This window comes from Protopterus annectens, chromosome 2.part1 (genome assembly GCF_019279795.1).
Source record: "Protopterus annectens isolate FY-2018-M chromosome 2.part1, PAN1.0, whole genome shotgun sequence".
Taxonomy (NCBI): Eukaryota; Metazoa; Chordata; order Ceratodontiformes; family Protopteridae; genus Protopterus; species Protopterus annectens.
The window spans coordinates 504,486,716-504,502,710 of record NC_056729.1 but is presented as its reverse complement, the minus strand read 5'-3'; the positions used below and the strand labels follow the sequence as shown (position 1 = coordinate 504,502,710).

General features: G+C 38.9%; 1 protein-coding gene across 7 annotated transcripts in view; it reads left to right on the top strand.

Annotated features, from left to right (window-relative positions):
• The first annotated feature begins 1,499 nt into the window (after nucleotides 1-1,499).
• FGFR3 (fibroblast growth factor receptor 3) overlaps nucleotides 1,500-15,995 on the top strand; it is a 295,198-nt gene continuing 280,702 nt past the window's right edge. For 3 of the 7 annotated variants that reach the window (XM_044062298.1, XM_044062297.1, XM_044062296.1), the window contains exon 1: nucleotides 1,501-2,279. The gene's annotated coding sequence lies outside the window, so the exon portion shown is untranslated. Of the gene's footprint in view, nucleotides 2,280-15,995 lie in introns of all 7 variants that reach the window. The other 4 variants (XM_044062301.1, XM_044062299.1, XM_044062303.1 and 1 more) reach the window with 3 other exon arrangements.

The window sequence follows — 15,995 nt, the reverse complement described above, 5'->3', positions numbered from 1 at the left end:
GCATACCTCTCAGTAACTACTGTAAACACAACAAATAAGGACAGAGCCAAATATAATGGGGGGGGGGGCAATGACCCAAAATAGGGACAGGTTTTAAATAGTGCTCCTATAAACTTAGAAAGCTGCTGCAATAACGGGTTTTGTGTTAGCCTGCATTTTCTGAAGGATATAAAATCTGAAACTTAAATGTATGCCGTTAATTAGTGACTTCATTTCTAAGCGATTTGCCAGAAAACCACAACTTTTTTGAAGAACAAACCAAAATCTGGGCACTCTGGGAAAATCTGGATAGTTGAGAGGGATGCTGGGCTCTCCCACTGGACAAAGTCCATTTTCAGCGGAGTGTGGTCTTGCAGACTATATGGAATCCCGACTATTCTGACATTCAGTACCCCCACCCCAGCAAAGTGCCTGCACGTGGGACAGAGTCTTTGAAGGGTGCAATGCATGGTAATACAGCAGCATACGGTAGTGCACGTTTACCTATACCCATGTCCCCTCTAGGCTCTACCCAAACCCAACAAGCGCATATGCAGCTTTCATGTTCTTCATCTGCTTGCTCTTGAGCTTTCCTTAAACCGGACAGTTTGACAACTTGTTTGCTTCATGATTAACATGGCTTGTTCTTACGAGTCGTTTGTTCCGTAGTTTTACTTAACTGTGTGTGTTTGTAAGTCAGAAACTCATCTATCTTGCTCTCTCTCTCTATTCGGGTTTGTGTGCGTCTATGTATATGTCTCTGTGTGTGTGTGTATGGATGTAGGTATATACATAAACTGTATACAGGCATATACACACATCGATATATAACTGTGTTTGTGTGGATATATATATATATATATATATGCGTGTGTGTGTATATGTGTGTGTATATATATATATATATATATATATATGTATATGTATATGTGTGTGTATATCTATCTATCTATATATATATATATATATATATATATATATATATATAAAATGCTGCGATATAATCACGTAAAACAGAAGTCTGACTCACTGCTATACATATACTCTAAATAAAACAAACGATAAAGGAACTGCTCCTGCACAAGTTAAACCCCCCGTTTGCGTCCTCGCATGGCCACGGTTTTGCCATACACATTGGGGATGTTACGCGGGACTCCCCTACCACAGCTCTGAAGAAGCACTTATGCGTTTTGCGGTGAGAGCTCTCGCATCGTAATGACGTGTACAGGAAAGGAATCAGTATCGGCAGCATTAAACTAAATATTCCCCTGGGAAAGTTTGATGAAGGTGAACTTGCACCCGAAGTTTAGAAACATAATTACCAGTAGTGAGTGATTAAGCCACCACTGAGATGTAGCGGCTCCACCGCATCGGGAAGCGATGCCTCTGTTTTCCCCGCAGCCGCTTGCTCGCGCACCACCTTCTGTTTTCTCTACCTCCAGTCCCCCTGGCCCCACCCTCTCTGCCTGCAGTGGCCCCTCCCCTCTCACTTCGGTCACCTCCCATCTCAGATTAGCTGTCTCCTTTCATTCGCGGTATTGACCAAGGGTCTCAAGATCACAACTCAAGCAACAGCGCCAGCATCACCAGTGCGAGCAAGTATTGAAATCTGAGCCCCCTTTTTCAGACTCTTTTGTACCCTACCTCTGGGTAGAAAGTGACAGTTCTCGTTTGTGAAGAGAAGAAGTAGGAGCGCGCTCTGGAGGCTCTCCCTGTCCCTAGGCTACATCCATATCACTACAGCAGTAGCAGCCCACCCCTCTCCTCGGGTTCTCACGCTGGCACGCCGTGGCTTCCACTCTGGGACTGGCAGCTACACTGTGCACCAAGGCTGTTTAGGAGGTGGCGCCAGCGGGCTGCCACAAATTGAGCTTGCCCCTTTTACTTATATCTGCTGCATTCTGGACCTGAGGACACAAGTGCAAAGGTCGGAAACGGGAACAGGAGGACACTAGTGATCGCAGAAGGTGAGGATATCCCAGTTGCTGTGCTTGGGGCTTCTTGGACTACCCCCACCTCGTCTTTCTTTGCAACCCTTAGTAACAGCAGGCTTTCGGAAGGTATGCTGATAAGTGCCTCAGTTCTGGGATTGTAAATCGGTCATTTTTTGGATGTTACCCGTAGCAGCACAACTGTCGTGATCTAGGTGCTCTGCACAAGGGGGACAGTCTGGGTTGGAAACGTTGGAAAAGCCCATGTTACAGACTCCATTCACTTTTATTGCATCATCAATAACTTTATTTTGAGGTTTGCATCGCTCGTGAAACTGAAATCACGAGCAGCGTGTGACTTATTTTCAGGTAAGTTTGGTTCTGTTTATAACATAAAATAGCCTCGTTAGTTTTGCATCGGTAAATAAATGACTCTTATGGACACCTGACCCTGCCTAATTTTAAATTATGCTAGAAATACAGATTGTGTAATAAATATCTATGGAAAGCTAATTTGTTGTTTCTCTGAACCATAAATCTTGCGTGCCTTGTGACACATTCTTTTCAAATACATATAACAACTAACAAGGATCTGGATGTTTCCATGTTCTCTTGCCACATTAGCGATATAATACTTTAAGCTGTTGCTCCTTTTTTGTGAAAGTTGCTGGTACAGAGTGAATGAACTCCGCTGCAGTTGCCCTTATAATTAATTATGCAGTCAGTTTAACTGCGGTAGTTAGCTGTGAGTCTGCAGACAGGGAGAGGGTAGGTAGGTGCTGGTAATTAAAATGTCCAGCAACTTTGTTAGTCATGTTCCAATGTGCGCTGCTGTTCTGCCTGCTAATGTAATAGCTAAACTACAGGGTGTAGTTGGGTGTTTTGCTGTTATTTAGGATTTACATTTTAACGTGTGGTAAGAATAACTGGTAGCTGTTTGCAGGTAACTCAGAATATGTTTACAACAGTGAGTTAGTTGTCTGCTTTCTTTTGAGACTTTGTAATGACAGGGGAAGGATCCTCTAGAGTAAAGTCTGAGAGGAGGTTACAGCGTTCTCATCTCATTGTCACCTCAAAACAGGAAAATACTTTCAGTCCATTGTTTTGTGTAGTACTTTGCAGAGCTTTCATATGTGTTTTAACCATTCTGGAAGGCAAAATAGAATAGATCTTCATGATTTAAACTGTATCCCCAACGTTCATCCCTGTAGCAAACACCGGTTATACGGTTGGCTGTAGTGATTTGTAACACAGAAAGTTCCTTTATTAGTAGCAGTAGTGTTTCTTATATTGAACATTTTTATAATGGGGGGTGGGGGGTTATTTCCTGACATCACTTTTTGTTTTCCATTTTAAAAGTACCATGTGAGACCTTATGACAGTTCAAATGCCAGAGCAGTTATTTTGGCGTTGTTGCAATGTCAAATTAATGGAACCATAACTATTTGGACTAAAGAATAACATTTGCGGATGACTGAATAATTGTGTAGAATTAAGGGAATGTCATATAATAATTATACTAAAATAATTTATTTAATTCACCTTTTTGAAAATGGATGACTTTTTCTTAAGGAAATGCACACTTTTCTTTCTGTATTCATTATTACATCGTACTCAATTTGCTCAGTTCATTAACAATGGCAGGTTATACCATTTGCTAAAGATACTTTTACTTAAAATATTAGCTGAGAAAGTGAATTTATTGCAGTGTAGCACTGACTATGTCGTATTTGCATGGAAACGTGTATGTTCTTTCATTCTATCTGGCATGTAGCCTTAATGTAACATGTTTAAGTGACACAACTTGAATAGTTATGGATAGCTGAAATGCTGGCAGGATAGATTTCAGCTTGCATGCTATTTCTCATTCTCCTTATAGTGAACTTTCTTAATCTTCGAGTGCCTTATAAGAGTGTGAGTATTTCTTGTGCTACACTCGTACCTTCTTTAACCTCATATAACTGTCACAAATATACACACACACACCATGCCTGCATCACTCCTTGCAAGTCTTATTCCCTTATAGACATCCCTGGATCCGCAGACTAGCTGTAGGGAAGCAGTGAGATATTAATAATTAATAATAATATTCATATATTGCAAATTGCTGCTTTTTGGGGGGTTTATTGATGTGTCATAACTGAGTAATTTCAAGGAACAGAGAGCAAAGAACTGGGCGCTAACTTGCATATATATAGGAGAGATTAACTTGCGTGCACAAATGAAGATTTTTGTTTGTGGCATCACACTTGCTTCATTTGTAAGGTGAATATACTTACATGCAGGCATGTTGCTCCTTCAACTGCCGTACTGAAAGGACACTTTACTGACAATGAACTGAGATAATGTTGTGTCTTTCGGCTTATCCCGGTTAGGGGGTCGCCATAGCGGAACTCCGGTCCGCTAATGTTTGGTAGTAGATTTTTACGTGCCGAGTTACCAGCCTCGACGCACAACCTTCAACGAAGGCACGCCCATTCACGCATGCCTCCACACAGAAGACGCTCTAACTGAGAATCGAACTGTGAGGCGACAACGCTACCGCAGCACCACTACCGCGGGTAATGAACTGAGATAATAACTTGACAGTTTCTGCAACAACCTTCGAGATGGGTACGATTGAAAGCACATGTATGTAAAGAAATAGGTTTTATGTAAGGAACTGAATAGTTTCAGACACTGTTTAAATGATGGCCCTTGTACTTCTTGTCCAGCATTATGTTTATTTACATCTATGACAAAGTAATATGCCTGCTTCTAGGGTACCTTACATAGGTGTTCACCGTCCATTTGCTACCCTTTGACCCTCACATTCTTGTTTTCCCAAATTCTGAGACCAGACCTATGGAAAGACGTTTGATCCTCAGTTTAACAGAAACAATAAAACATCTTCAAAGCTTTTCTTTTAAGGCCAGATACCTAACGAAATCTGACCAGAGATTAAAAATAGTGATTGCATTTGAACTGTTGCAAGAATCCAGCAAAGCATTTTAGTATTACTGAGGCAGCTCAGGATTCACAATTGGAGCCTAGTACCATATTTCGTTTTAGTACAGCTCAGGAATGTTTGGCTTGGGTTCTGAAATGGATGCATATGTAGCAATAAATACCTTCATATAAGTCTTCAACCCCCCCTGAAAAAAAGATAAAAACCTCCTAAATCAGAAATCAGTAAATCAATTGCTGTAGTTGCTGTAAGGATAGTTATCTTATAAAAGTGACCACAGATTTTGTTAATAAAGCATACTTCTCACTTCAAAGTATACTAAGTGAATGAATATTTTAAACATTTGTGTTCATATATGGTACAAAATGCATCTCAATTCCTTCTTGTGGAAGTCTTGTGACATTATAAAACATTTGAACTTTGATTCCCTGATTTAATGCATAACAGTTCCCTGTAGATACAGGCATGGTTTTGCTGTACTAAATGGTGGTCATTTGTTTCAGTATAATCTATGTGCTTCATACATTATTTTCTGATTCACATCCATCTTGATGGTTTTAGGTGCTTGATCTTGACTGCCCTGCCTACCTGCAAAGAGAAGAGTTGGTGAAGAATGCCAAAATGTGTTTGTTTGGTTTTCTAAATTTTACAGATGGTGTGGCTATGCAATTTATAGTCCACACACATCATGTCAACCAAAGGCTTGCTAAGTATCTAAATATAGTAAGTTAGAAGATTTCCCACAATTTGCAATTAGTTGTCCCGAATGGCCTGTTTACAGTGTTAACTCAAGCTTCTTGATGTGTATCCTGTGTGCAATTTTGTGTTTGCATGTGTGTGTGGCTCTTGCAAACACCAGTGTAATGTTCTAAGGAGGGAGGCTGGAGAGGGTAGATTACCCCACGAAAGCGTCAGAACATTGACAGAGTTGTGAATGTATAGCAGATGGAAAATTAATGCTGGTTTCAGCAGTTGGTGAAGGGAGCAGTTATTCTAGGGAGGTAGATACTGTGTTATTACATTTTTGTGTATGAAACCTGGGTCTTTTTTAGGAGACTTATAAACAGGAGTAGTTTGTATACTAACTGTAGTTTGTCATCATATCGCTGTCGGGAGGGTTGAAGAAATGTGTTCCTGGTGGCTACATATTTCTGTCTCTCAGTGCTGTTTTTCTTTAAGAGCACGGAATAGATTATTAAGTCCAGCTAAGCCATTTTTTTTACAGTTAGAACAGATGTACCACTTTCCTGTTGCTGTTTTTTCATACTTTCATACTTTGTAGTGGGCTTGCCTAGTTAGGTTAAAAAGGGCTGGTTTTAAAACAGCCTGCATGGACATATATTAATTACTTTCCAAGGGACTTACCAATAGGGATGTCATTGAGATTTCATGTTTTGCACGTTGAAGTTACAGGTTAGGTACATGACTCTAGTTAAGTGTGGAGAGTGTTACAGTATAACATTATTATTTCGTATTGGCTAAGAGTTCCATAATTTGGTAGCTGAATGGCAAAACTGTCATAAACTGCAGGGTAGGTAGTTTAAATTATTTGATCACTAGGTAGGTGAGTAGTTCCAAAAACCCTTTTTAGCCATAACTGTAGAGATAAGACTAACACCTTGGTGTAAATATGCACAAATAAAGTGAAAGTTCAGAGTGCTTACAAACCAGTGAATGCACTGCGTGTTGAAGAGCTATTTACAGGTCAGAGCTCATCAGAGAAAAAAATCTGTGAAGTTAATTATCACGACAGAATAAGTCCCTTTTAAGAAGCTATGCAAATTTACAAACACACCAATAATGATATAAAGGAACACTAAGCACAAGAGAATATAAGCAGCATAGTGTAGCAAGTCAGTCGGTGACAGAGGGAAAGCTCGCTGCTTCCAAAGAGAGGATTCCATTTTAAAAGTGACAAATTGTTACTCATTACATAACATGATAGAAAAACAAGACGCTCTAAAGTAGTCAATATTGGATGCAATCATTAATACTGGTGTCCAGAGGCAAGCCAGTCAGTAGCAGAGGGAAAATCAGGATCAACTTTAAAAGTGACAGATAAAATTACTTGTTACACAATAATGCAGAGAAATAATTCTACTGTAAATGGTCAATATCATGCACAATCATTAATACCAGAGTTTAGAGATTTAGTGTCTGTGTTTTCTGTATTGTTCTGTATATTAGGGGATTCTGGACTATTTGTGCAAAATCAGAGAAAAAATCTTATCTGTTTGCAGTTGTTTTGCTTTTAACCACTTTCTCTGTGTGAGACATAGCCTGGAACTTAGTCTTTTTAATAGTTAAAGGAATACATGATGGTTGTAGAATTATGCTGAGTACTTAGGTTCATGTTACCTGTGGTATCAAACAGAAGTATTCCTACTGATACACCTGATGGGGCTTTCTAGGAGCCAACAAACACATAGGATAAACACATCTGTGCTTTGAAGGTGCTCCTGAAAGGAAAATGAGGGATTCAGAAGCAATTCCAAGACGTTGTAAACTGTACCAGAAAAGCACAACTGCATGAAGTCATTGTCTTGCCAGTAATTGTTGAAATAAGCAGTGATGCAAATGTGTCTGGAATTCAGAAGTAGATATATAGAAAAGCGCAGAAGATATTGTAACTTGAAGTGTCATCTGTGACAGAAGTAGTAGAGCTTATCACTTTAAAATGAGGCTTTAATGACACCAACTAGTGTCATCAAACCTGAACTTGTAGGTATACGTGTGACTTGTCATGGCACAAATTCTTTGTTTTGTGAGACAGACAGTTGTCAGACTGTTTGGGTCCATAGAAAGCTCTGCAGCATTCGAGTTAGCAATATGTATTAATATGTATTAATGCTGTATTACAGAAGCACATTTCTGTAGCATTTTGTCATAGGCAGTTGGGAGTTACTGAACCAAAAACCTTAGCAGAAACAATTCTTTAGCTTGGAAGAAGTGCTTGTCAGAACTTAACCTATGCTGTTATTATATATCAGTATCTTCAAGTAACATTCCTTAAGAGACTGACTTTTTTAAAATAATCAGTTTCACTCCAGGTTTTAAGTAGACTAAATGCCACTTAGTCTACCTAGTCAGTCCATTTCTAGTTTATTCGGTACAAATCTCATATACACACATAAGCACACTATCTCTTGCATATGGATTGCAAAATGTAGCAAAGTGTTTTGTGACATAGTGTGTCATTTTAAGGATCAAATTTTAGAATAACCATAGTCTTCTCCTAACATTGTGCAACTGTTGTAGATCTGCTAGATGAGACAACATTTAAGAAATATTTGTGTCATTTGTGAGATGGTGTTCTCTCAGGTATTAGAAAACCTTCTCACTGTGCAGTATGAAGGAACCACACTGTAGAAATCTGGCAGGTGGTGGTGTAAACTCATGCTGACAATCTGTTGCAGGGTCTATATGTTGATGTCTTGCAACAGTGCAGTTAAAGGCCTCACCTGTTGCCATGGTGTCCATTTGTGGCGTCTTAAGAAAAATACGAACAAATCTAAAAAATTTGCAGACAGCTTACTTCATTTTTTTAATCTACGATTAACTTAATGAATAAATCTTCATCTTAGCGAAATTGCATTTGATGCATTTTTGAAAGAGATAGTACTCTGAAGTAATTTCAGCATTATTTCAGCCATCACTTTGCTGAGACTTAAGTCCTAAGTATGTAAAAGTGGGCACTTCTGAATAAACATGCTTTTTTGATAGAAGTGTATCAGGAGTAATGTAAATTACTTCAGATGTACTACGAGTACGACTATAAGCATTTCTGTCATACTTTGGATATGACAGCTACTTTTGTTACTTCCAGCAAATTTACTGCAGAAAGAAATGGGTGAAATGTATTGGTTCAGCTGTGAGATGAAAGTTTCTGCAGTAGGATAGTAGCTCCGTGAGTATGCTCAAAATGTTTTTGTTTTCATTGGAAGTGGCAGCATTCCTGAGTGCTTTGTTTCAAACGTTGTCACAAGATTAGCAGGTATCCCTTCACCTACACTTTGTAGAGGGGGCTTGCAAAACTACTGAGATGCTGCTGGTCAGTTCTGAAAATGCCTACAGACCATTTTGTTGGAGGAATTTTACAACACAAAGATTAAATACTAAATGTGCCTTATCTAAGACATGTATCTGTACCACATTCTTAACAAGCAGCAGGTCTTATTGCTAGCAGAAGGCTGTCAGTCTGAGAGACAACATTCGATACTAAGCACACCTGAATTTGGGTTGTTCACCATAGGATAATAGATTAGTACTAGGCTAACTGCCCTTGTGAGCCATTTTAAGCCTAGCCAATTATCCCTTGAGAGACTCAAACCCTGCACCTTGTGTTTGTAAGGCAAACACCTTAACCATTAGGCCATCCTCCCAACCCTTGGGCTTCTTAACATTTATGAACTGAACTATGGCACAACAAAAGTTGAATTAACGATTTTTAATATATCTTCCAGCCAGAGTCATTCTGATTAAAAAATGAACCCCACCATGAGCTCGCTGCTATACTGACTTGTATTTGTGATGCTTTGGGTGCAGATTATATTATTTAACACATCACATACTAATACAAAATAAAAATAAATAATTGGAGTGGAATTCATTTTGTGCAGTTGCAGTCAGTGTGGTAATTTTAAAATTGCTACAACTTTTATTTATGGATTAAACTATGTTTGGCTGTGTACCTTAGTCATTTAAAATGACCAGTCAAGATAAGAGCAAACTGTTAAACATCAGGCAGTGTTCCATGGAACGTCTGGTTAATGAATGCTTCACATGAAAAAAAAAAATTTCAATAAAAGAAACATTATAATTCCTGTTAGAAGAGTGAGATGGTTTACTTGGGAAAGAGAACAAGAGAATCAAGCAATCAAGACAAAAAGAGCATGGCTTGTAGTTTTGTTGCTACTGCACATTGTTAGTGTGTATTTTTGATAGTGCACTGTTCTTGCACCCAGGGGAATAGTAGGAAGGGGATGCCTACAAAGCAGTTTGTGGAGTAGGTTCAGATAGATTTTTGACTAAGAATATTGTTATGGTGTACATATGATTGTTTTGGACAATCAAATGACACGTTTCCTATGGTGTCGAGGTACAGGCATTATGAATGCCATCAATGCCAGGGTGGTGGTGGGAGCACAAAGGCACCCCTATGACTGCCTGAATAACAAGCCCCTCTGGACAGCTGTTAGCCTGACACCGGGTGAAATTCCTAGTGCTGGGAATGAGTGGACTATGTTTGATGGGGGGTGTTTGATGGTTGGCAAGCAAGGGGACAAAAAACAAAAACAGCAATAAAAAGCATGCAGGAAAAAAATAAGAATTAATTTGTATCAACTCTGCATTAGCATGACATTAAAATGCTGTAGTGTTTTAGCTAAATAAGTGATATGTTTGCTTATGTTTTGTTTGCTTAAAAAGTACTTTATATTTACGGACAGGGTTGTTTCGCTTACTTTCTCTTTGTGCATAGGCATAGTACATATAATGCACTCACTTCCTTACTTATTCATTCATTCGTTTATTTATTTAGTGATTGATTAATTGATTTAAAATTTGTTTACTGGGAAAGTCTGACTGGACACATGTCCATTTTTAGCAGAGGCCCGGGGAGAAGAGCTCCACAGTAAGACAAACAGAGTTCGCCAAAGAGGCAGCAATCACATGGAACAACAACAGTATATCTTATTGAGTGCACACATGTCAATTCACAGTGAGTAAAAAGATTCCAAAATGAGGCAGTCATATAGTGCATCAAGATTATAACATATCAAATTAAAGCACAGTGAGGTATACAGAAACTTTATACCTGATATCTCCATGATGGGAGTTACAAGATAAAATATTTGCAGGGAGGTATCAGAATTATACCACAAGAAGCAGTAAAATATAGTGGGAAAAGTGAAAGTGTGAAATGTTAAGGGGGAATAGGACAGTTACATAGTCTATTGTTAAGCGGGAAAGTCTTAAGTTCCTTCTTAAATTGGTGTTTATCAGTAGTTGATCTTAAGTCAGGGGGTAGAGTTTTTTAAAATTTAGCTGTACTTGATGAATAGAGTGACTGGCCAGCTATATTGTTTACTTTGGTAACTGTTAACAGAGCTTTGTTACTAGAGCGTAGAGTGTGTGTGGTACTATAAGGCTGAACTAGGTTCTGGAAGGCAAGGATTTTTTCTGGTTGGTGGATAAGGGTGTGAAGATTAAGGAGTTGGTTGTAGGAAAGTAAGTTAGGTAGTTTGAGCCAGTTTAAGTGACTGAGTGCTGCACAGTGGTGTTCTCTATAGCATTGTAGCAGCTTTCCAATTTTATGAGGTCACTCTTTTTAGGTGAGTAAAAATGGGTGAGGCATATAGTAGAGCGGAGATTAAATGGGTAGTTGAGGGTAGCCTCAGTAGTATTTGTTAGGTACTGTTTGTGCCGATAAAGACTACCGAGTTTTTTATAAACTTTTTTGATGGTGTGGGCTATATGTAGGTCAACTTTAAGTGAGCAGTCGATAGTGACACTTAAGAGTTTAGTATGAGGGACTGGGGAAATAATGGTGTGGTTAGTGGATGATATAGAGAAAGGAGTTGGAGGATCTGATGGTTTTCTTGGTAGGAAGAGCATACGTTTTTCTTTTTTTGGGTTTAGAATGAGTTGTGATTCTGATAACCATTGCTCAACTTCAGAGAAAGCATCTTATGTAATTAACTGTGGAAGAGAGGATGCAGCACATATTAAGGTAGAATCATCTGCGTATTGGACAAGGGATGCTTGTCCAGTGGCAGTATATAGTTTGTTAGTGAAGGAGTAAATAACAGTGGCCCAAGGATAGATCCCTGAGAGACTCCCAGATTCACGAGGAGTAATGGAGATATATTGTTTTGCCATAGTACTGCTTGTTTCCTTCCTGTAAGATGGGCTTTGAATCAGTTAACAGTGGAGCAAGTACAGTTAAATTCTGTTAGGGTGTTTAGCAGTTTGTAGTGAGAGACTGTCAAATGCCTTTGACAGGTCAAGGAAAGTGCAGGAGACTATAAGACCACTATTTCTAAAACGGTTGATAGTATCAGTGTAGAACTGTAGGGCGGTGGAGATACTGTGGTAGGGGTGAAAGCCATGCTGTGACTTGGAAAGGAGGTTATTGTTGAGAAGATGAGACATTATTTGGGTATGAATGCATCTCTCAATAATTTTAGGGAGTGGGGGACAGGATGGCAATGGGTCTATAACTGGAAGTGTCTGTTGAGCTTCCCGCTTTATGTAAAGAAGCGTTGTGGGATATCTTTCAGATTGATGGGAGTTGTTCAGTTATATATCTATTTATTAGTATACAAACAGGATATGCAATGGTATCTGCTGCAATTTTCAGGAATTCTCTGGGGAGTTTATCGGCTGTAAGAGTGGTCAGTTTAAGTTTTAGTAGGTGTTTTTTTATAACATTAACTGGGACTGGATGAAGGGAGAAGGTGTTGTTAGTGTTAGGTTTATGAATATCAAGGGAAATGTTGGTAGACTCTTTTGTGAGAGCTAATATTGATTCTGTAAAATATTTGTTGAATAGGGTTTCAGTAGGGAATACATTGTCAGGGATTGTGGGGGGTGGGATACTGATATTACCAGGGTGGAGGATTTTTTTGACTGTGGCGCAGAACTTTTGGGGTTTGTTTAGGTGTTTAATTTGTATGCTATGATAGAAGTTTATTTTGTCAAGTTTAAATTTTTTTGGCTACATTTCTAACTTGTTGGTAGTCTTGTTTTGTTTTCTGGGATATATCTTTTTGCCAAATGTGCCATGCTTTATCCCGCTGTTTTAGAAGAGATTTAGTATCTTTTGATAGCCATGCTGCATAGTTTGATGTAGTCCTAATGGTCATAGTTGGTGCTAATTTGTCAAGGATGTTTAAAAAAGTAGAGTTGAAATATTCTGTGGCTTTATCAAGTGGGAGATGTTTTAGTGGTGGCCAGTCGCAGGAGCTTAGGGTAGATATGAGAGTTTGGGGACAGAAATTAGTTTTATATCTAATAATTAGCTTATATGTTTTTCTGGATGAGGTTTCCTTTGAGGAGCAACTCTACCATTTGTCACCAAATGGTTGATTGATGCTTAGAAGATCAAATCTGAAATATCACTGTTATCCCGTTATCCCGTTATGGTGGCGAGACTTGAAGAGAAGAGCAAGATAGTGACGGTAGCATTTTCGTCCCTTTATTCCTCTTGTCAGTGTGATAGTTTGAGGTGTGGGCTGCAGGGAGGGGGATTGCCTCCCTGCAAAATTTGTGTTGCAACTTTAGGAGTGTCACTGTTTTGATGTGATAGTTTGAGGTGTGGGCTGCAGGGAGGGGGATTGCCTCCCTGCAAAATTTGTGCTGCAACTTTGGGAGTGTCATTGTTTTGACAGACTACTTCCTAAAGTTTTAGAACATTTGGGTTCAAACAATCATATGTCGATTAAACAAGACATGAGTATTCATAGTGGACACACATGTATTGTGCATGAGTGTGTGTGTGTCTGTGTGTGTGTGTGTGTGTGTGTGTGTGTGTGTGTGTGTGTGTGTGTGTGTGTGTGTGTGTGTGAATTCATACAATCCCATGTGGTATCAGCCAAAAGAACAGCAGCCTTCCATTTAGTAAAAGGGTAAATTTCCCGATCCTCATTGTACCGCAATCTCCATTCAGAAGCTCCATGTGGTGTGTGACATCCACAGCTGTTTTTTCATTCTTTTGACATTCAGCATTGTAAACATTTGCTCATGTGCAATTGCGATCTTTTCGACTCCTTCTTTTAAGTTTCGGTTAAGTGAAAATTCAATAGACTGAAGTAGACCCATATACATACATATATACATTTATATACATATGTGCATAAATATATATATATATATATATATATATATATATATATATATACACACACACACACACACACACACACACACACACACACACACACACACATGGGCATACTTGAGATAGCCAAAAGTACACATAGCTGACTGGCATAATATCAGCGTCAAAATGTTGAAAACACCAACGTCGACACACCAGTATATGTGCCGAGAAACACCCTCAACACATGCAAAGTTTTAATTATAAAAATGTCTGCAACATTCAGTGTACATTGTGGTGAGGTAACCACACAAGGAAGGCACAAAGGTGTAGTGTTTTGTCACTGCCCAGCAGGAGTACACTGCCTACATGTTAAAATGTGGAGATCATGGATTTTGATGTACTATCCCATTCAGTATTTCTGACTTAAGTAACTGCATTGGGTATTAATACTCAGAGAAAGACCTGGGAATTATAGTTAGAGACAGGCTTAGGTATTATAAGAAATTTGTTCTGAGTATTAGTACTCTGAGAGTTTGTCAAGAACTTAGGTGTTTAAGAAACGTTTGCAGGTCAGAGCATCATATACATGCATATATTTTGTACTTAAATAAGCATGTGCGCACACACACACACACACACACACACACACACACACACACACACAGACACACACATGTGTGCGTGTTACAAATTTAAGAACAAAATAACTATGTATTTAACTTGAAACACAGTTAGCATAACTCATATAGCCCCACATTCTCTGTGACATAACCAATTACCTACACAGTCCTTGCATTACTTACTAGCACTAATCATAAACTGAAATACACTAATCAAGAAAACCACTTATGCACAGCACTGTACTAGGATAAGTTATATGAATCAAGTGTCACAATCCTGACACAGATATGATGCAGGTCCTTTGAAACTTAGGAAAGTCATGTCTACTTCAAAAATATATATATTATATAGTTTTTTCCCAGCAAAAACAATTAAAATAACAGTCCTCAACAATACTGAAGAGACGGTTTTATTAACTACAATACCATTAAAGCATGTGTTAAAGAAAATGCAAAACATTGCTCGAGTTAATCGCTGAGCAGTGCATTTCGTAACTAGAGACCTACTTCATGTTGCTTTTCATTGTGAAAATGCTTCATCAGACTTGTGAAGCAAAGTCGTACCACTAAATGGCTGAACAAATAATTCGGTATGTGACAAATAATTCAGTATGTGACAAATAATTCGGTATGTGACAAATAATTCGGTATGTGTTTTGCTGACAGTAAGGAGAAGAAAATGACTCATACAGCAGTTATGAATGGGATTACCTTTCATTCCTTTAGTGACTGCTGTTAAACACAAATACTCAATAATAAGGCTTTCTGGGATCTTTCATGTTTTACCTGCTTACACAAAGTCAGGTGACACCTGCAGTATAGTCTTGGCATACAACTGTCTGTACTATTTTTGGATAAACATCAGGTATCGGTAGCAGAAGGGAGGAAAAAGGTGCTGAGTGAAGCTAATGAACTCAAGACTGTTAATGGTGTCTGTAGGGACAATTCAGGGATTAGATTTTGCACTGCATAGGGTCAGCATGCCAAAAATGCAGGTAAGTGGTCATTTCACAGTTCAGACAGATCTTTCAACTACAGCTGAAGAGGTAATATGTTTATTCCATTCCAAGCAGGCATCTAGTATACAGTAATTCAGTAAATAAGCTATGTGACATAGGTAACAGCACAGCTGCAGTTGAGAGAGTTCTACTATGGACCAGAGCTTTGCACTACAGTTGTGTTATTTCACACACGTGCGGGCATGTATGCACACACACTCAGAGTAGATCAAGTCATCAAAATGTCACCAGCACTAAAATACCACTGCTGTTGTAGCACAGCAGCAACATAATCAACATGCAGTTCAGTGCTGGTGTGTATTGACATCAGAACATCATAGTAGCTACCTGTAACCCGGCAGGATGCTATATATTTGTGGAATAAGTCACTCAGAACAAAGCCCAAATGAACTGTAGATGAGCACTTAGTGTGCAGGCATGGATAACAGAACACATTACATTAGAGAAACATTTTAAATTGTGCTGCTTGTTCCTGACTAGAAGTCCAGCTGCAGTGGCCTGTACTGCACAGTGCAGATACACACATACCCACATATATGTGCATTCTAGAGTGCACGATATAGAATCAGCCTTGAGCACCATGTACATTGTTGTTACATGGGCCACATAGTGCTACACTGCTGTACAACATAGGCAGGCTACAGAACCCGCAACACACATGGAGGCTTAGCGTGCCAC